Here is a 20,981-nt window from a genome sequence, read left to right on the forward strand (position 1 = left end):
AGGCCAGGAAGAATGAAGGCTTGGGGGGGTCTCACAGGACATGTGACCATGTCACCTGGTACAGGAATCCATCTTAAACCTGGGGCTTTTCCCCAGAGAGAGACAAAAAATTCCTGCCTTGTACCAAAGCTGTATAAGGGGGTGGAACTGAACAAACATAGCTGCAGTCATGAGACATCCCCTAGCTATCACCTGAGCTGGAACAAGGGCTATACCAGGTGATAAGATTGGGCCCAGACAAGAAATAAGTCTAGTCTTTGCCTCTCAGTCTGTGCAGATGGGACCTTTCCCTCCAGTGCAGGAGGATTCTCCCTTCTCATCTACCCTTGTCCCAAGCAGCACAGCAGGTGAGAATCTTAAATGTACAGAGGAGACTTAGGAGCAGAAACCCCCCCAGACCTTCCATGCAATTGGCACTAACCCCTCACTGAGCAGGATTGAAATTCCTGGAGGGCCACATTCCCTCTGGGCGTGAGCAAAGCAGCAGGGTGAAAAGAACCTGGAAATGCTGGGGATTGAACCCAGGACCTCATACATGCAAAGCATGTGCTCTACCACTGAGCTACCTCCTCAGATGGTCCATGGGTGCTGTAGCTTATACTCAGAGCCCTCCTGTTTCCAGAGCACCCAGTGGCCTAAGAGCAGCATGGGGGACACATTCCCTGCTCTGAGGGCCAAACCTACTGTCCTGGAGGCTGCTGGTTCTTAGGGGTCACTTTGCAGCAGGGCCAGATTTGATGTGTGGGGCAGAGAGAGTGGATGCCCTGGGCTCAGGATGCAGAGATACACTCAGCCCTCTCCCCTGCATTGGGTGGGGGGTGCTGCCACCCCCTGCTAGAAGGTAATGTGTCGGGGGGCACTGTGAGTCGCTCAGCACCTGACCCTGGTGGCAGAAGTGCTGTGGGGAGCTCCAGGTGTTTCTAGGATCTGCTCTTTCCATCTGCCTGTGAAGTCCAGCTTTCCCCAGCACATTCACTGCCGTGCAGTTGGGTCACTGTTTTCATGGCTGAACAGCAAAGAATCACTCCCAGTTTCCCTTCTATCAGCAGCAGGATTAGCCTGTGTCAGTGGTTAATGAGGTGGATCTAGTTGTAGATTGTTATTCATTCCCCACCTTGACAATTCACACAGTCCCTTTCCCATGCAGATTCCCAGCACCTCGGTGATCCTGGTAGCAGGGGTTGGGGCCTAAGACTTTCAGGGTCCTTTTTCCCCTCCACCTGCAGTGAACTCAGCTTTTCCCCCATCCCAGACAATCCATGAAATAACAACAGGGGCATAAAGAAAGAGGGGAGGGAACATCTCACAGCCAGGGCTGGATGTGCCCAGGGCCCCCTGCTTGTCCATTGTTTCCATGGAATTTGGCCCCCTGCTTTGCACAAGGGACAGAGAAAGATCTTGCTGTTCCTGTGTCTGTGCAAGGAAAATTGTGCTTCCCTAGGAAAGAGAGGCGGGAAATGGCCCATGGTGGGACAATATCCTCAGGATTAAGACCTAAGGACTCAGGCTGAGAACTGATAGAACTGCACTTATCTGGGATTTAACAAATTGTCTTCCATGGAGCAGGGCCAGATCCAGCGTTTTTGCCACCCCAAGTGGAAAAAAATAAAAAAGCTGCAGTCAACTGGAGCTCTACCTCTGCTGCTGTTGGCCTCAAGTCCTTCCCTCTGAGAGGGACGAATTGCTGCTGAAGCCTCCCCTTTCCATTGACTGCCCCAGGGACCTCCTTGCTGCGCTGGTGCCTGGAGCCAGCCCTGCCATGGAGACACTGGGAAGATGGGGAATCAGGAAAATACCATGGATTTGTTTACATTGCAAGTGAAGAATGACTGAAGCATTTTTGGTTTAAAGTCACTTTTCCCTGACTGGAAATTGAATCCAGGCCGTGATAATGAAAGTGCCAAATCCCAACCACTAGACCACCAGGTAGGTGATAATGCTGTTTTTCTTCTCACTTATGTTACACTTTCTTAGGCTACTTTCTATCCAATTTCTGAAGCTGCTCCTTTGTCCATTCCCTGAGGGGCTAAGAGCAGAAACTGCAGGAATCCCTGTACTCAGGGTCACAACCTGAGCCCAACCCAAGCCACTGAAACATAAGAACATAACATAAGAACATAACATAAGAACAGCCGTACCGGGTCAGACCAAAGGTCCATCTAGCCCAGTATCTGTCTACCAACAGTGGCCGATGCCAGGTGCCCCTGAGGGAGTGAACCTAACAGGTAATGATCAAGTGATCTCTCTCCTGCCATCCATCTCCATCCTCTGACGAACAGAGGCTAGGGACACCATTCTTACCCATCCTGGCTAATAGCCATTTAACAAACACAAATGATGCTTCCTCCAGCAGGATCACAGAGCCACACAAAAAAACCCATGAGGAACAATCCTCCTCTGCCTTCATTTACCCCATTGCAACCCTCTCAGCAGCCAACTCTTGCAGGAAGGACACTGAGCTGATAGGAGCTCTGGCATAGACACCAAGGGAGGGGTGTTGCACCCCCTCAGTGTGAGCTGATCACATTCTGACTCTGGAGGAGGAGGGAAAGGCCATGGCCACATGATGGGGCCAGTATGTACCACAACATGGTTCTTTTATGTGGGATGACTATGAACATTGACTGATCTCCACTCCCTTGGATTTGAAGAGATGTTTAGTTGTGCACTTAGGAGGCTGAAGCAATTTTATGGATGGTGACACTACGATTAAAGGGTTATTTATTGTTGTAGAAATTGTTAAAAACACTTAGCTTAAACTGGAACTGCCTGTTATTAAAGGCTGGTTTCCCCACGTCAGTTCCATAAGCTCTTCTAGAAACACCCTGGGTTCTCTCCTGCCTTGGTGGGAACTGGAGGGAATCGTCCCCTGCTGCCCTTGGCTCCAGGCTGGTTTTTCTGGGGAGGGGACGTGGAATTGATTTGTTTGCTGTTGAGAAAGGAGCTGGGCCAGTTCTCAGGGAACGAGAACTCCCAGCATCTTCCCAGCCCAACCCAGGCTGCTGCCCTGTCCCAGCCTCTGTTCCCCTGGGGGCCCTGCGTGTTTGACTCTAGAGCAGGCCGGGAGCAGCAGCTGAGGCAGAGGACAGCCTGGGCCGGGCAGATAAGAAGGAGTTTAGCAAGCAAAAAAGATAAAATGGCAGTGGAGTGTTACCTTGGACTTGACGGCATTTCTCCATTGGTCTGTCTGCTTTGGGGCAGGGACAATAACACATCCTGCTGCATTCATTATTTCAAAGGGCGGCTTAGGATTTTCATTCTCACACACGGTGCACAAAGCAGGACTCAACCTTTGGCGTAAACTAAACAAGCTGCCCAAAGATTCTGGCAGCCACAATGAGCATTTGGGTGAGAGCTCAGACCTGCCCCTGTCCCAGAGGAAGAGGGTCATCTCTGTGGGGACTGGACCACTGACCTACCCACTCCTAACTCCCAAACTTTCAGTAACTCTATTATCACTGCCTGTGAGTGTAATTTAAACCATGAGAAAAACCACACTGGGCTAGACCAAACACCCATCTAGCTCTGAATCTTGTTTTCTGACAGTAGCCGAAAGCAGGTGCCCTAGCAACCAGTCAACAAGGCACCACTGAGAGTCGAACCCAGTATCTTCTGTTTACGAAACAGATGCTTTAAGCCAGCTAAGCCATGGTGCCTGTTGATAGCTAAACTACAGTGTCTGCCCACACCTGACTCTCTGCCATCACCACGAGGGCCTGACAAGCTTTGCTTGTCTTTGGATTCTGGAAAGCAGAGGAGCAGGTGATGTTTTCCTTTCAAACTGTGTGTGAGTGAATCTTTGGCCAGGTCTGCACTACAAAGTTGTTTCAGCAGAATTATATTGCTCTGGTGTGTGAAAAACACACAACGCTCTCTCGGTCGGTAGCTTGTGGCTGGTGTACACACTGCAATGCCACGTCTGGCGACAAAACTGCCCTGTTTTGTTGACAAAATAAAACGACTTCGATGAGAGGTCTACAGCTTTTTGCAGCAAACTTAAAGTAACAGAGTAAACGCTGCTGTTCATTATATCACCATAACTGGCCTCCTCCAGTATCCCACAATGCCCGCCGTGAACTCGCCTGCCCTGCACTCCTGCTACAGAGCCATGGGCCCCTCCCGTTTCATCGCTCTGGGAAGTTCTGACAGCTGAGCCTGCTGCTCTGCTACGGCAGCCAAGAGCAAATCACTGCCGTGGATGCTGCTCTCTCCTGCCCTGTGAACACAGAGCAGGGTAGTGGGAACTTCCTTACCTGTTGAGGGGCACCGGCATCTAAAAGTGACACCCCCAAGACACCCCTTCCCTGGAGGAGGCCCTTACCTTCTAAACAGGGACGTCTGTTTTCTACTAAAATCACTAAAAGGGAAGGAGAAAACTTGAAAAAGGTTCCTCCTGGCACTCACGTACGTGAACCCGAATACGCTCTCAATCCTCAAAGAGAGACCTGGAGAAGGAGACTTGCTGAAGCAAAGCCACAGGGGTCTCTGAGGTTTCCCTGACCCCTCGCCCCTGTCCTGCCTGGCTGATGTCAGCATCTCTCTGTGAGGTCACCACCTCCCCACCACCTTTGACCAATAGTCTGAGGTCCTGCAAAAGGCTTTGTGATGTCACTGCCACACCCCTCCCTTGCTGTGCTAATGTCCTGCCCCTGGCCAGGCACTTTGGAGGTTTGAGCTACTCCCTGTGGATCACCCCACTCAAGGAGCGTTCGTCCTAGGAAGCAAGTCGGCTAGACAGGAAAACATCAGACGCTGCTCCCAATGCTACACTCAGTTTTTCAGAAATTAGTCGACTTTATGGCCACAAGAGACCATTAGAGCATCTAATCTGACCCCCTGCATATCACAGGCCTCCTGTATGACATAATAGCTACTTTTGGGGCAAACACATTCCAGAAAGGCATCTAGTCTTCATTAAATGACATCAAGAGATGGAGAATCCAGCACTTTCCTTGGTAGCTTGTTCCTGTGGTGAAATATCCTCGCTGTTGAATTTTTGTGCCTTAGTTGTAATATGAATTTGTCTCTTTTCACCGTCCAGCCATTAGGTCTTGTTATGCCTTTCTCTGCGAGATTAAAGAGCCCTTTCATACCCAATCTTTTCTCTCCATTAAGGCCCTTCAACACTTCAATGAAGTCACCTTTCAATCTTCTTTTGATAAGCTAAACAGGTTGAGCTCCTTCAATAGCTCCCTAGAAGGCATTTTTCTCCAGCCCTCAGAACATTTGGTGGCTCTTTGCTGACCCAGCTCCAATTTCACAACATCTTTTTCAAATAAGGACACCAGAACTGGAGGCTATTCCAGTATCAGTCTCGCTGATGCCGTGTCACCTCCTGTGACGTTATTGACATAATCTGTAACTGTATAGATCACCGTTGGGACCACTGTTCTATATTTGCAGCCAATATAATAGAAAGGTTGTCGTGTAAGGGGTCTATGGAGAGGTTCTGATTGGCTGATTATAATGATGCTATCTCTAGATGTGTATCATTTTTGTAGTTGACGTTATGAATATTGGCTCTATGCTGCCTTTATTTCAAACTTGTGCTCTGCTTCCAGGGAACACCCCAGCAGCCGGACAAGTTGGTGTCAGTTCTGCCTAGCCTGCTTGATGGCCCATTAAGGACCATCAGCTATACAATTGACCCATCGAGAGAAGGCAGATACACCTTGTGACTCAGCAAGGTACGCAGGGACCTGCCTGTGTACAGAACTCTAAGTTTTTGTATGCCACATGCTGGATAGAGTGTCCTCAGACAAAGAAAGCAAAGACCACATGGCAAGAGACTATACAAGGCTGATACCTCATATCCATCTTGTCTTCAATCCTGCTTCATACCTATGGAGGGACTTTGATAGAAACTGAAGCTCTAGACAAAGGACTGAATGACCCATCCCCGCTGTGGATGGACTCCAGAGACTTGATTTGAACCTGCAGTTTATTCCATCACTGCTACAAGCCTGAACCAAGAACTTTGCCATTACTGAATGTGAAGGGTTAAAATTCATGTGCATTTTGTATAACAACCTGCTCTATGGATTGTGCCAGTTCTTTTCCAGAGCCAAATTCCAGAGTATGGTCAAGGGACCAGAGGCCTAGCAAATCGTGATCAGCTAAGAGAAAGCTGGGTAAACAGAAAGCCTTGCTTGCTAAGATAGGCCTGGTCAGCAAATTGCCAGGTGTTGGAGCTAAGAACTAAAGAATTGTGTCTTATTCAGAGTTGCAGATTGAACAAAGAATCCCTGTTCCTATTGTGTTAGTCCCATCTGTAGGGAGACGTTCTTTCCACAGATCCGGCCTTGAGTTTATGAGAAGTTGGCACATATCAGTATAAGATATGGCATCCTTCTCCCTCCCTTCCCATGGACCATGTAGTAAGTTTTTTGGCAGAAGGGGGTTGTAGTGAAAGGAAGTTTGAGAAACTCTGGCATAGAGCATCTCCATTACTGAGCTGCAGTGACATAGACTCAATGTTTGAAATGTTGACTTGTCTTTAGCCTCTGAATACGTCTAGACTTGGCGCACTGTGGGTGATCTGACACTGAAAGTACAACCATGAAGATACCACACACCAGCCTTGCCTTGCTGGCAAGAATCAAGCCTCCACAGAAAGACACTCATGGTTTTCTAGCCCAGCTCCATAAGCCCTCAGCCACAACCACTTAACACAGGGGCTTTTCTACACTATGGCTCTGTTCTCACTGAAGGGTCATTTCCAATTGTTCGCTCAGACCAGCTTCCCCAGCACACTCACTGCTGTGCAGCTCTGTACGTGTGGCCATGGCTGAACAGCAAGAATTCCTGCCCATTTCCCTACTGGCTGGAGCATGGTTAGCGTGTGTCTGTGGTTAATCATGTTGCTGTAGATTGTTCATTCCCTGCCTTGACAATTCAGACAGTCCCTTTTCCCGTCGTATCACCAGCCTTAATGGTGTTGTGTCCAATAGCAGGGCAGGTTTTCTCTGTGCACTGAGATTTTTCAGGGAGTTGGTGGCTCCTTTCTTTCCTCCAGGGCCGTCCTTAGGCATAGGCAGAATAGGCAGCCGCCTAGGGCACCGCTAGGTCTGGGGGCACGGCTCTGCCGGGAGCCTGGACAGAAGGGAAGCAGTGGAGCATGTAAGAGCAGGGCTGCTGGGTCCTAGAGAGAGCAGAATACAGCACAGGCTGAGGGAGGGGATGGGCTGCTGGGGTCTCTGGGAAGGGGAGGGGGTAGGGGTTGGGGAAGGAGCTCACCTGTGAGTGTGACTCTTTCCCCCTGGCTGAGGTGAGGTGAGGCAGGCTCTGCGGCTCTGGAACCAGTATCCTTTGTTGTCCCCCATAACATCCATTCTTCTCCCGCCCTGCCCCATGGAGCACCCCCTCCTTTCTCCCTCCTCCCCAGGAGCATCCCTCTTTCTCTCCTCCCTCCCCTCTGTCAGGGCTGGGTTGGGTGAGGTGCTGGGGGGTAGGTGGGGGGAGGAGGCTGGCTGCCTGCTGAGGAATGAAAGTGAAAGTAACTCACTTCCTGGGCAGTGAGCCAGGATTGGAATGTCACACGGGGCTGGGCTGGGGTTAGCCAGATGTGTGAAAAATCAGGACAGGGGGTTGGGGTAGGGTGACCAGATGTCCCTATTTTATAGGGCCAGGCCCAATTTTGGGGTCTTTTTCTTATATAGGCTCCTTTTACCCCCCACCCCCACCCCCACCCCCTGTCCTGATTTTTCACACTTGCTGTCTGGTCACTCTAGGTGGGGGTAATTGGTGCCTATATAAGACAAAGCCCCAAATATCGGGACTGGCCCTATAAAATCAGGACATCTGGATCTGGTCACCCTAGCTGGGGAGCGCCTCTCCCCTGGGCTGGCAGCTGCCAGCGATCCATCTCATCCGGGGGGAGCTGCACAGGGCAGGATGAGCTGCCGTGGCTCCATGGGTGACCTGTCCCTGAGATCAGATGCTGTGCTAACTTCACCATGGTCCGTAAGGCTGGTGGTGGTGCCCATTGGCGTGTGATTGGACCTGAGGGTTTGCTGCTGCTGTTGCCACTCTGCACCCCAAGAGGTGGATTTTGGGGTCTACTGCAGCTGTTGGACCAGCAGGCTGGGGGGTGAGCCAAGCATGAATGCAGTACTGTGTTGCCATTTAGATTGTCATTTAACAAAATTTGTTTGCCAAAAATTCTTGCTAACAATCCTGAATCCAATTTCAATATTTTTTTTTTAAAAAATCAATATCTTAGCCAAAAACAGAAAATTAAGTTGTTGACAATTATTAGTGACAGGTTTGGTTTGAGGCAGGGAGTGGGCCAGTTTTCATCAGAGAAACAAAAAATGTTGACTGACTTTCCTATAGCCTGTTACTCCTGATAAGAGCCCTCCAACAACTGTAATATGCTCATCTCCTTACTAGTGTATAAAGCAGGGGTCAGCAACCTATGGCACATGTGCCAAAGGTGGCAGGTGAGCTGATTTTTGATGGTACGCAGCGGCAGGCTGAGCGGCTCAGCCCATCACTGCTCTGGGGTTCCGGCTGCTGCCCTATTGCCAGCTGGGATACCGGCCACCAGCCCCACTCAGCACCCGCTGCTGGCCTGAGGACCCCCAAGGAACCCCAGGCTGGCAGCGGGCTGAGCAGGCCGGCTGAACCACTCAACCTGCTGTCAGCCTGGGGTTCCATTCACTCAGCCGGCAGCGGGCTGAGTGGGCTGGTGGCGGGCTGAGCAGGGTCGGTGGGGGGTTGAGTGGCTCAGTCTGCTGCCAGTCTGGGGTGCAGGCAGCACTCAGCCTACTGCTACTCCGGGGTTCCGGCTGCCTGCCCCTTGCCAGTCAGGAGCCCAGCCACCGGCCCCACTCTGCCTCCTGCCAGCCTGGGTGAGCAGAATCCCAGGCTGGTAGCGGGCTGAGGGGGTTTGGCAGCTGGGATCCTGGCTGGCAGGAGTTGGTGGTCAGAACCCCAGACCAGCAGCGGGCTGAGCAGGGCCTGGGATCCTTGTCTAGGGTTCCAGCCACCAATCCCACTCAGCCCGCTGCCGGTCTGGGGTTTCATTTACTCAGCTGGCAGTGGCCTGAGCAGGACCAGTGGCCAGGACCTCAGATAATAACAATAGTTTATTTATATAATATAGACATAGAGAGAGACCTTCTACAAACGTTAAAATGTATTACTGGCACGAGAAACCTTAAATTACAGTGAACTTGGCACACCACTTCTGAAAGGTTGCCGACCCCTGGTATAGACTGACCATATGTTGTACTAAGATTCTCCTGCTTTTTTTTGTTTCCTGTGAGTCAGTATAGCTTTTGCCAGCCCAGAAGTTGGGCAGCCAATGTTTTACATTTTCACAATGTTTTCTTCAACTTTCATAAAGTAAATACATAGTTAATATGAGTTAAAAAGGCCAGGGACAGTTCCTTGTGAAGAATCTGAACAGCAGATCATGCTAGAGCTGTGAAAATGTCAGTTTTTGATGGAACTTTAGAGGCAGTGATTTATCATGTATTTTATCATATGAATGTGCTGCTATTGCTAATGTTTTCCAAACAAAAATAACGTACAATAGGACTTCTGTAACATTTCTGTGCTACCTTAATCTAGATGAGATGATTCTGTGCTGACTTCATTTTGGTCACTTTGTCCTTTACCTAGCAGTAAAACTAGGGTTATATTTTCCCATTGTTTGGAAACCCATCTTATTAAACTGATTTTGCAGCGAAAAAAGCCAGAAAGATTGCTTTTAATTAAAAACAAATCTTTGTTTCAATACCTCTTCATATAAATTTCCAATAAAATTTTGACAAATAAAAAAAATTATATTTGCATCTTTCTGTCAAATCAGAATTTTTTCTATAGTGCTACTTCTTTAGTGCTAGTGCATCAGCATTACAGTGTGCTTAATTAAGTTAAACTGGTTTTAATAACGTGAATGTGGCAAGTTTTCCAATACTGTATGCTTATATTTGTGTTGCTAAGAGCAGATCAGGCACAGGGGCACCAGTTTAATAATCTCGCCTAGGGCACCAGAAATCCTAAGGACGGCCCTGCTTTCCTCACATTGGAGTAAACTCAGCTTGTTATTCTATCCTTGATGACTCATGGTATAACAACAGCAACATGAAGAGGAGAGGGAATATCTCACTGTCGGGGGTGGGGGGTGGGCGGAAGGTGGACACGTCCCCTCTGTTTGAGCATTGCCATTGCAGGAGAGAAGGTTTCAATGGAATCGAATGCCCTGGCTCAGACCAGAGACACAGGGAGGTTTTGCTGTTCATGGGTCTGTGCAAAGGAAATTGTGTCTCTGTGTGAAAATGGGGAGGGAAATGAAAACCCACATGGTGGTGCCTAAGGCAGAAGGGACCTCTATAGGATTAGAACAGGACACGTTCTCAAGCAGCATGTTTCTTACTTTGCCCATCTGTCAATTTTGATTATTATCGATGGAAATATTTTGCCATTGGGTTGTGTGTTTACACAGAAAATGACATTCACCAACAAACACATAATTCTTCCAAGCCTGCCTAGTCTGCCGGTGGTGAGTTTAGAGGGACAGAGTCATTCTTCCCACTCCCCATGCCAGGCCTGTGCTCTCCAGAGTGTCAACTTCCCACACAGCTGGAATCCTTTCCTGATCTCCCTTCAGATGTCTGCCCCCCATCCCCACTTCTGGGATCCCCTCTGAACACTGTCCAACTCCCCTGCTGGCAGGATCCCTTCCCATTCCTTTCATTTCCTGCCTCCCCTCTGAGCAAAAGCTCTGGATTGCTTCCACACTAGGAATTGAACCCAAGCCACCTAGGTAAAAAAACCAGGAAGCCTGACCACTAGACCATATGGGACTTGCACAAGCAGTAATCCATTTACACATTCACTAACACATTCACACTTTCACATTCATTAACATTTAAAAGTAGCCATTCAAAAAACTTCAAAAACAGACTACAAAAAGAAATTGCAGAGTTACAATTTATTTGCAAACTTAACACCATTAATTTGAGCTTGAATAGGGACTGGGAGTGGCTGGCTCACTACAAAAGCAATTTTCCCTCTCTTGGTATTGACACCTCCCCATCAATTATTGGCAGTGGACCACATCCACCCTGACTGAATTGGCCTTCAACAGTGGTTCTTCCCTTGTAAGATAACTCTCTTCATGTCATGTTCCAATATATATTTATGCCTGTATCTGCAATTTTCACTCCATGCATCTGAAGAAGTGGGTTTTTGACCCACGAACGCTTATGCCCAAATAAATCTCTTAGTCCTTAAGATGCCACCAGACTCCTCGCTGTTTTTGTGAAATAAAAGCAAAACACATTCTAAGCAGCAAAGAATCCTGTGGCACCTTATAGACTAACAGATGTTTTTGCAGCATGAACTTTCGTGGGTGAATACCCACTTCTTCGGATGCAAGAAGTGCAGAACCAGACTAACACGGCTACCCCTCTGATACTTGACACATTCTAAGCTGATCTTAACCCTTTCAGTGCCCTTACAAACTTGGATGCTTCTCACCACAGGCTGGCTGGTTGCTTTTCAGCCGGGGTCTCCCCTTTGATCAGCTCTTCAGTCGCTTGGTGTGGTGGTGGCTGTAGGTGGAGGTGGAAGAGAGAGAGAAATCATAGCGAATGTCTCTCCTTTTATCATGTCCTGTCTTCCCCATTGGCTTTGTGGCCCTCTTCAGAGTCAGGTGAGCATCACTGCGTCTCTCCAAGCAAGGCTGAGCAATTCCCCTCCTGTGGCCTCATGCAGGTGATGGCTGATTCCCCCAATTTACAGCATAGTGACAACCACACTACACAATTCTCATAACTTCATACGCATGAATGGTATACATAGATGGGTAGAGAAATGACTTTCAGCAGATCATATCCTTTCCCCTGATACCTTACAAGTCATGCTCTATATGTAAGATCACGATTATATGAAAATGAGGAATATGGGTGGTACAGCTTCTCCCCCAAAAGTATAGAATGTCACTCTGAGATTCGATTTTCATTTATGTAACCAACTTTGACCTCTCTGCCTAACACTTATAATCACTTGCAATCTATCTTTCTGTAGTTAATAAACTTATTTTAATGTTTTATACTTACTTGGGAAATTGTCCAAAGTGCTTGGGAAAGCTGCTCAGATTAAAAAGGCTGGTGCATGTTCACTTTCTTTTTGAGGAAGTGGTGAATTAATTAATGAGCTTGCACTTTTCAAGAGGTTTTGAGCAGTGTAAGACGGTAGATTTCTGAGGTGCAAGGCTGAGGGCTGGGGAGATATGCTGGTGTCTCTCTACGTATAATTGAGGAGTGGCTTATAGAGCATTCATGCCACTTAGTTGGGTACATTGCTGCATGTTGTTGGCTGAGTGATCACAGCCCATGGAGGGGGTTTTGCTGCTTGTCATTAGTGCAGCATTGTAAGACACAGCCCAGGCTGGAGAGATATGAGGACAGAGCAGTTCCACAGTTTGGGATTGTACCCCGTGGATCCCACCACACAGAGATCCTGCTGTGACCAGCCGTGATAATACTGTGCTTAGTGCTCTGCCTTGTAGTTTCAACAGCTGCACATGCAAGATGAGTTTCAGTGACCTTGACCTTGTTTCCATGTTTATCCAAAGCCTCCTTTTGACAGTTGTCAGCAAAAAGACCCATTTCTTTTGCAAGCATTTCTATAGCTAGCCAGAGTTGGGCTTCTCCATTAACAAAAAAGATTGACCAAAAGGTGACAAGAGGAGGCACGTTCAGCAAGGCAGCACTGGATGCTGGATCCTGAATCTGCTCTTTATCCAGCAGCTCTCTTGGCAAGCTCTGCCATGGTGCCACGCTCTGGGACTTCTCCCCTAACTGTTCCATTTTTCATCAACACTAACATGAAAGGTGAAAGGACAGTCATTCTCCATTTCCTGCAAGCCCTGCAGAGAACCCTCTAGAAGGGGCTCTGTGCACAGATAGCCTCAGCGAATTGCATGGGCGCCCAACACAGGCTCTCCTGTCACAGCAAATTGCAGCCAGAGCAACCTCCTTGCCAATGCCAATAGCCTTTTGATCAAGTCCAGAGTGAGGATTTGATTCTCTCCAACGCTCTGCTGGAAAGAAGCTTTTTCCTTCACAAGCAATTACTTGGATTGTCAAGGGAGGTCTCTTCTGTTTCCTAGAAAGACACAGGAAAATGTGAGCAAAGGAGATGAAAGCTAGAGAGCAAGGCACCACTGGGAGTTGAACCCAGAATCTCCTGCTTACTAGACAGGCGCTTTAGCCAGCTAAGCCATAGTGCCTTCTCCAAAAAAGCCTTTGCAACCACTACACTTGATGGTCCAAGACTACACCTTCAAATTCCAAAGTACAGACATTCCCCATTTCCTTCAAGACTTGCAGACTTTTTGCTGTCTGGCTCTCTGTGCATGGAAAGCCACAGCTGAGTTGACAGAGGGCTTCTAACATGCACTTCTCCCACAAGCTGCCATGATCAGATACTGATTAGTGCTCTGTGTTTCACTCACAGCAGCTTCAGCTCAACTTGAGTCATGGTAACCTTTTCATCAGCTCCAGATTTATCACTTAACACTTTCCACAAGACTTAGCTGCAAGGAAGGGTCTCTGTGTCTTGAACAAGGATTGTGCAGTGAGGTCTTTTCTTTTCATGAGAAGAAATAAAAGAAAGGAGCCTGACAGAAAAGCCAGGTTCAGCAAGGAAGAACTGGCAGGCCAATCCAGGATCTTCTGGTGAGTAGGAAGGCTCTTCAGCCAGCTCTTCCCAAAGATCACTATCCAGAGGCCACTTCCCACAGAGACTGATTATGGTTACAGACCCATCCTGAAATTAGAGCAGGATATTTTAAAGCTTATTCTCACAGTACAGTAACACAATTCAGCCATGTCGGCACAGAGGAGAAAGCACTCCTTCATTTCATAGTTATTGCTACTGATCTCACTGACAAACTTCCTTTTCTCAGGGCTGCTCCCAGCATTTTAGGGAGTTTTTCCTCTTCTCCCTTCCAGCTGTGGTGATGGGACTGCAGCAGCTCCCCGGATGGCTGGCTTTGCTCCTTCACTTCTTTGGCTGAAGCTGTGTTTGCCACCAGTTTAATCCATAGCTGAGACCTCAGGTACCAGCAGCTAGTTACAAAGGCTTAATTCCCATCACCATCAGTGGGAGGCTATCCAGGGCTGCCAAGGCTGCAGGATTTGGCCCATGGACAGTCAAGGTGCTACAGCAGCTACATTCTTACGTGGTGAGTCCTGCAGCCTATTACCAAACTGCTCTGCCATAGTCTGCAGGGGGCCTGACTTGCTGAGAATCTGGCAGAAGAGAGACCCTGGAGCAGAAAAGGAAAATGTCCTCAGCAGTCACAGCTGGCAGGAGCAGCAAAGACTGAGTATCAGACACACTTTTTCACCAGGACAATAAATGTGCACAACCCCCTGATATATTGTCAATTCACGCCCACACCCAAGGAAGCCCTATTCTGCTCTATTACACTCTTATGGGATGAGAGGGAAGGTCCTCTCATGAGTAAATAACTGGTTACAAGGTAGCAATAAATGGTGAGTTTTCAAAATGGAGAGAGGTCAATAGTGGTGTCCCCCAGGGGGTCTGGGACAAGTGCTATTCAACATATTCATAAATGATCTGGAAAAAGGGGTAAACAGCGAGGTGGCTAAATTTGCAGATGATCCAAAACTACTCAGGAAAGTTAAGTCCAAAGCAGCCTGCGAAGAGTTGCAAAAAGAGCTCACAAAACTGGGTGAAAGGGCAACAAAATGACAGATTTGTTGGTAAATGCAAAGTGATGCACATTGGAAAACATAATCCCAACTCTACATATAAAATGACGAGGCCAAAAATAGTTGTTGCCACTCAAGTGAGGGATTTTGGAGTCACTGCGGATAGTTCTCTGAGAACATCCACTCAGTGTGCAACGACAGTCAAAAAAGCAAAGAGAATCTTGGGAATCATTAAGAAAGGGATAGAGAATAAGACAGAAAATATCATATTGCTTATGGCCGACCACATGCATTGGCCTCCCCTCAGGCAGGGGGCTTATAGGCTCTTCTGCCAGTTGGTGTTAGCAGCAGCAACGGCTGGGTTCAATGTCTAGGGGAGGAGAGCAGCAGAGAGGGAGAAGAAGAGAGAGTCCCGAGAAGGAAGCAATGAGAGCAGAGTGCAAACCAACCAGCTGAAAGTCTCACAGGAGTCCTGAAATATCAGTAGCTCCAGGTCCCATCAGGGCTGCCCCGGGGGGGTAAGTGGGGCAATTTGCCCTGGGCCCCGCAGGGGCCCCCACAAGAGTTTTTTGGGGCTCCTGGAGCGGGGTCCTTCACTAACTCTGGGGGCTCTGGAAAACTCTCGTGGGGCCTGGGCTCCCGGAGATTCTTCAGCTCTGGGTCTTCAGTGGCAATTCGGCGGCGGCGGGTCCTTCATGAATGAAAAGTGACTTCACTGAAGTGTTGAAGGGCCTTAATGGAGAGAAAAGATTGGGTATTAAAGGGCTCTTTAATCCAGCAGAGAAAGGCATAACAAGACCCAATGGCTGGAAGGTGAAAGGAGACAAATTCATATTACAACTAAGGCACAAATATTCAACAGCGAGGATGTTTCACCACAGGAACAAGCTACCAAGGAAAGTGGTGGATTCTCCATCTCCTGATGTCATTTAATGAAGACTAGATGCCTTTCTGGAATGTGTTTGCCCCAAAAGTAGCTATTGTGTCATACAGGAGGCCTGTGATATGCAGGGGGTCAGATTAGATGCTCTAATGGTCCCTTCTGGCCATAAATTTTACTAATTTCTGAAAAACTGAGTGTAGCATTGGGAGCAGCATCTGATGTTTTCCTGTCTAGCCGGCTTGCTGCCTAGAACGAACGCTCCTTGAGTGAGGTGATCCACAGGGAATAGCTTAAACCTCCAAAGTGCCTGGCCAGGGGCAGGACATTAGCACAGCAAGGGAGGGGTGTGGCAGTGACATCACAAAGGCCTTTTGCAGGACCTCAGACTATTGGTGGGGAGGTGGTGACCTCACAGAGAGATGCTGACATCAGCCAGGCAGGAGAGGGGTGAGGGGCCAGGGAAACCTCAGAGACCCCTGTGGCTTTGCTTCAGCAAGTCTCCTTCTCCAGGTCTCTCTTTGAGGACTGAGACAGTATTCGGGTTCACGGACATAAGCACCAGGAGGAGCCTCTTTTGAGTTTTCTCCTTCTCTTTCAGTGATTTTACTAGAAAACAGACATCCGTGTTTAGAAGGTAAGAGCCTCCTGGAGGGAAGGGGTGTCATGAAGGCATCACAGTTCAGATGCCGGTGCCCCCCAATGTCAGGAAGTTCCCACCATCCTGCTCTGTGTTCGCAGTGCGGGAGAGAGCAGCATCCACGGCAGTGATTTGCTCCTGGCTGCCGTAGCAGAGCAGCAGGCTCAGCTGTCAGAACTTCCCAGAGCGATGAAAGGGGAGGGGCCCATGGCTCATTAGCAGGAATACAGGGCAGGCGAATTCACAGCGGGCATTGTGGGATACTGGAGGAGGCCAGTTATGGTGATATAATGAACAGCAGTGTCCACACTGACACTCTCTCACTTTAAGTTTGCTGCAAAAAGCTCTAGGCTTCTCATCAAAGTCGTTTTATTTTGTCACCAAAACAGGGCAGTGTTGTCACCAGATGTGGCATTGCAGTGTGTACACCAGCCACAAGCTGCCGACCGAGGTAGTGTTGTGTGTTTTTCACACACCTGAGCAATATAATTCTGCTGAAAGAAGTTTGTAGTGCAGACCTGGCCAAAGATTCACTCACACACAACTTGTAAGGAAAACATCACCTGCTCCTCTGCTTTGCAGAATCCAAAGACAAGCAAAGCTTGTCAGGCCCCAGTGGCAATGGCAGGGAGTCAGGTGTGGGCAGACAGTATAGTTTAGCCACCCACAGCTACCATGGCTTAGCTGGCTAAAGCATTTGTTTTGTAAACAGGAGATCCTGGGTTCAACTCCCAGTGGTGCCTTGTTGACTGATTGTTGGGGCAGCTGGTATTGGCTACTGTCAGAAGACAAGGTTCAGAGCTAGATGGGCCTTTGGTCTAGCCCAGTGTGGTTTTTCTTATGGTTTAAATAACACTCACAGGCACTGATAATAGAGTTACTGAAGGGAGTTACTTCCTCTGGGACGGGGCAGGTCTGAGCTCTCACACCAAATGGCTCATTGGGGCTGACAGAATCTGTGAGCAGCTTGTTTAGTTTTCGCCAAAGGTTGAGTCCTGCTTTGTGCACCGTGTGTGAGAATGAAAATCCTAAACTGCCCTGTCCCTGCCAGCAGGTATATGGGATCTTGGGGAGCAATTACCACACGGGTGGGGTGCAAAATAAACTTTATTAAGAAAATGCAAAAACAGGGAAAATTTAATAGTGAGGGGTGTGGGGTTTGTTAAGGTAGACAATTGGGGAGGGGTTTCTTTTGGTGAACAGTATAGGGGGTTTCAATAGTGGGGTACAATACAGTTGGTAAACAATTAACACTGAGGTATAAATGTAACAGGTAGCTAACAATTTCTATGTAAAAAGGTGTGTCACAGCAGCATATAACCAACTAACAGTTATGGAAAAATATGTTAAATAACAAACAATTTTAGGTAAAAATGTGTCACAGTGGTGTAAATATAGAATGTGAGGTGTATCAGAGAGGAAAAAAGTAACCAATGGGGTTTTATGCTAGATTGGGATGGGGGGAGAGGAGCACGTTGTTGGTGGCACCAGGCATGACCCAGTGTTGACAGAGGGGTGGAAAATGACAGTGCCAATGAAGGCTCCCTGTATTAGGCCTCTGCTTGTCTGAACCGCTTCCATGTTTAAACTTTAATTAACTCCACAGGCTAGATGGAAAGAATGGAATGTGTGGCAACTAGTTATCAGTACCAGGAGGCAATTATACAGCCTGCTTGCACCTGGCTAAAGGGAGTGAAACAGAATGACCGGTCAAGAAAAGTTACTAACGAGATAATATGTTTTTTGCCAAGTATGATCTAACCTGTTTAGAGTAATTGCTGCTTCATAATGTATTTGCTGTATGGGAACTGAAAAGGAGGGAGAAGGGGGGGGGGAGGGGGGAGCTGGGCATTGGGGGTAATAGACATGCTTAGCTAAGATCATGTATAAAGACAGAGAGCTGTTTGTCTGGGGTGTGCTTGATCTGAGACGTGTTCCTCCAAGCATCCTGCGCTTTGAGATCTCAAATAAACTTTTTTTTGCTTCTCCACCCTGGTGTGTCTAATTGGAGCGAGGCACTCCGGGCAACGAATCACTGTTTGCTGCCTCAGGCCTTTTGTGCCGGCAACAGTTTTGGCGTCCCTGGGTGGGCTTGAGGCTAAATTTAGCCTTGCCCGGACCCCTCCTGGAGGTCGACGGATTGCGGCGACGACCGATGCTCAGCGCGCACCGGTGACTTCATCGGGGGCCTCGGCGGAGACGCAGTGTGGTCGACCCCGGAGGGCACTACGGTGCAACGCGCTCAGATAGTGGAGAAGCAGCTACGGGCGACGGTGGGGAACCGGTCTCGTGGATAAGGTAGGAACAGTCCAGTGCTGTTAACCTTTTGTTTGCCTGTTAAGACCTGGGGACGCCCAGTGTCTTCCCATAGGTATGGGGCAGGGACAGAGTACAGGCAGGGTACGGTGTACACCCTTAGAATGCATTCTGATAAATTGGAAAGTGTTTAAAAAAAATCCATTGACTAAAAGTAAACTGAAAAGATTCTGTACAGTAAACTGGCCTCAGTATCAGCTAGAGGGCCAGGAAAGGTGGCCACCGGAGGGATCACTTAATTACAACACAATCCTTCAATTAGCTTTGTTTTGTCAGCGAATGAATAAGTGGAATGAATTTATGTATGCACAGTTGTTTATGTTGTTGAGAGATAGGTCAGATCTGTTGCAAGAGTGTAATCTGACTCCGACAGGCTCGGCAGTCACTGTTGTTAGTTCCCCGAACCCCTCCCCGGTTGTAATGGCAGAGTCGGTGTCCCCTTCGGCTCCTACACCCCCACCGTATAAAGACCAGGTGCCTCAGGTTTCAGAGATTGCTCCTTCAGTGGGATTTTATCCGTTGATTACTGAGACTGTGGTGGCTCGCCCGGGAGCAGAGGGGCGCCGGGCCACTACTATGCTAGTTTACTCACATGTGCCTTTTAACCCAGTGGACTTAGCAGCCTTTAAGGCACAGGCAGGGGAATTCTCCACGAATCCCAGCAAGTTTATTTCGGTTTTTGAGGGATGTTTTGCCAGTCACAAGCCTGACTGGGATGACTGTAATATCCTTATGAGGACCCTGTTGTCTGAAGTGGAGAGGAATCAGGTTATAGCTAAGGCAAGAGAAGGAAAAAAGGCAAGTGAAGATGATGGTTGCAGCAGTACAGGCCAGTGACAAGAGGAAGTTTCAGGAAGGAGGTGGAAGGGGCCGGGGGAATGAGAGGTCGTGGATGTGGGCGCCCTGGCTCACAGGAAAGGCGTTTGGGTCGCAATCAGTGTGCCATATGCCGGAAGGAGGGACACTGGAAAAATGAGTGCCCAGAGAGGGAAGATACCCCTATGATGGCAGCAGAGAATCAAGACTAGGGGTGTCAGGGGAGACGGACTATCCTGCCCCCGGAACCCCGAGTAAAAATGCGGGTGGGAAATTCTGAAATAGACTTTTTAGTAGACTCTGGAGCAGCTCGAACCGCTGTAAATCAACCCCTCCGGCTGCCTGTGGCAGATTCCCTCACTGTGGTCGGCGCTACAGGAAAAGGAATCAAATGTCCAGTGTATGCCCCAGCAGAATGTGCTTTGGGAGACAGAACTCTCTCCCACAAGCTGGTTTACCTCCCCGACTGCCCAACGCCTCTACTGGGACGGGATCTGCTTTGTCGCTTAGTTGCCACCCTGCACTTCACCCAAGATGAAATCACCCTCACCTTGCCCCCAGAGAATGCCTGGATAATGACTCTTGCAGTTGAGCCCTCAGCCATGCAAGCCCCAGAGTGGAGCCAGTGGAAGGACCAGGTTTTTCCTCTAGTATGGGCATCGGGGGTCCCAGGAAAGGCAGTACATCACACCCCCATTAAGGTTCAGCTCCTGCCAGGAAAAGGTCCGGTGCGGATCAAGCAGTATCCGATAAAGAGGGAGGCCAGAGAAGGGCTGCAGGAAACTATAAATCAGTTTCTGAAGTACGGGGTACTGCGAGAATGTCAGTCAGCCTGGAACACCCCCATCCTGCCTGTTCGAAAGCCCAATGGCACCTATCGGCTGGTCCAGGACCTGAGGGCAATTAATGAACGGGTTAAGACTCTGCACCCCCTTGTTCCAAACCCATATACACTGTTGGCATCTATAGGGGGGCAGTACACCCACTTTTCAGTCCTAGACCTGAAAGATGCTTTCTTCACAATTCCGGTCGACACACAATCTCAGGAGATTTTCTCCTTCGAGTGGGAAGACGACCGAAGGGTTAAAAGACAGCTTTGCTGAACTGTTTTAGCTCAGGGATTTGAGAACTCCCCCATGCTGTTCGGCCAGGCTCTGGCCAAAGACCTGGAGGAGTGGAATATTCCGGACGGGATTCTCCTCCTGCAGTATGTGGACGACCTGTTAATAGGGGCGGTGGAATTAACCCCTTGCCTCCACGCCACTGTGAGCCTCCTGAACTTTGTTGGACTCAGAGGATACCGGGTAGCTCAGAGCAAGGCTCAAATTGCCCTCTCAGAAGTACAGTACTTAGGATTTCACATAAGACAGGGGGAGAGACAGCTTTCAAACGAGAGGAAGGAAGCCATCTGTCAAATTCCTATCCCAAGCAATCGTAAACAGCTCAGGGCTTTTCTGGGCATGGCAGGCTTTTGCAGAATATGGATCCCAGAGTTCGGACTGTGGGCTAAGCCCTTGTATGAATGTGTTAAGGGAATGGATCACGATCCCTTTCACTGGTCCTCAGAAGCTAACAAGGCATTTAAAGTGTTAAAGAGAAAGCTAATGAAAGCTCCAGCACTCGGTCTCCCAGA

The 20,981-nt window shown here is 48.7% G+C and overlaps 3 non-coding genes across 3 annotated transcripts; all 3 read right to left on the reverse strand.

Moving 5' to 3' along the window:
- Positions 1-500: 500 nt before the first annotated feature.
- Positions 501-570, reverse strand: TRNAA-UGC. The gene has a single exon. It is a non-coding gene; the product is annotated as a tRNA-Ala (tRNA).
- Positions 571-3,581: 3,011 nt separating this feature from the next.
- TRNAT-CGU lies at positions 3,582-3,656 on the reverse strand. The gene has a single exon. It is a non-coding gene; the product is annotated as a tRNA-Thr (tRNA).
- Positions 3,657-13,172: 9,516 nt separating this feature from the next.
- Positions 13,173-13,246, reverse strand: TRNAT-AGU. The gene has a single exon. It is a non-coding gene; the product is annotated as a tRNA-Thr (tRNA).
- Between the last annotated feature and the right edge of the window lie 7,735 nt (positions 13,247-20,981).

This window comes from Mauremys mutica, unplaced genomic scaffold, assembly GCF_020497125.1.
Source record: "Mauremys mutica isolate MM-2020 ecotype Southern unplaced genomic scaffold, ASM2049712v1 Super-Scaffold_100100, whole genome shotgun sequence".
Classification (NCBI taxonomy): domain Eukaryota; kingdom Metazoa; phylum Chordata; order Testudines; family Geoemydidae; genus Mauremys; species Mauremys mutica.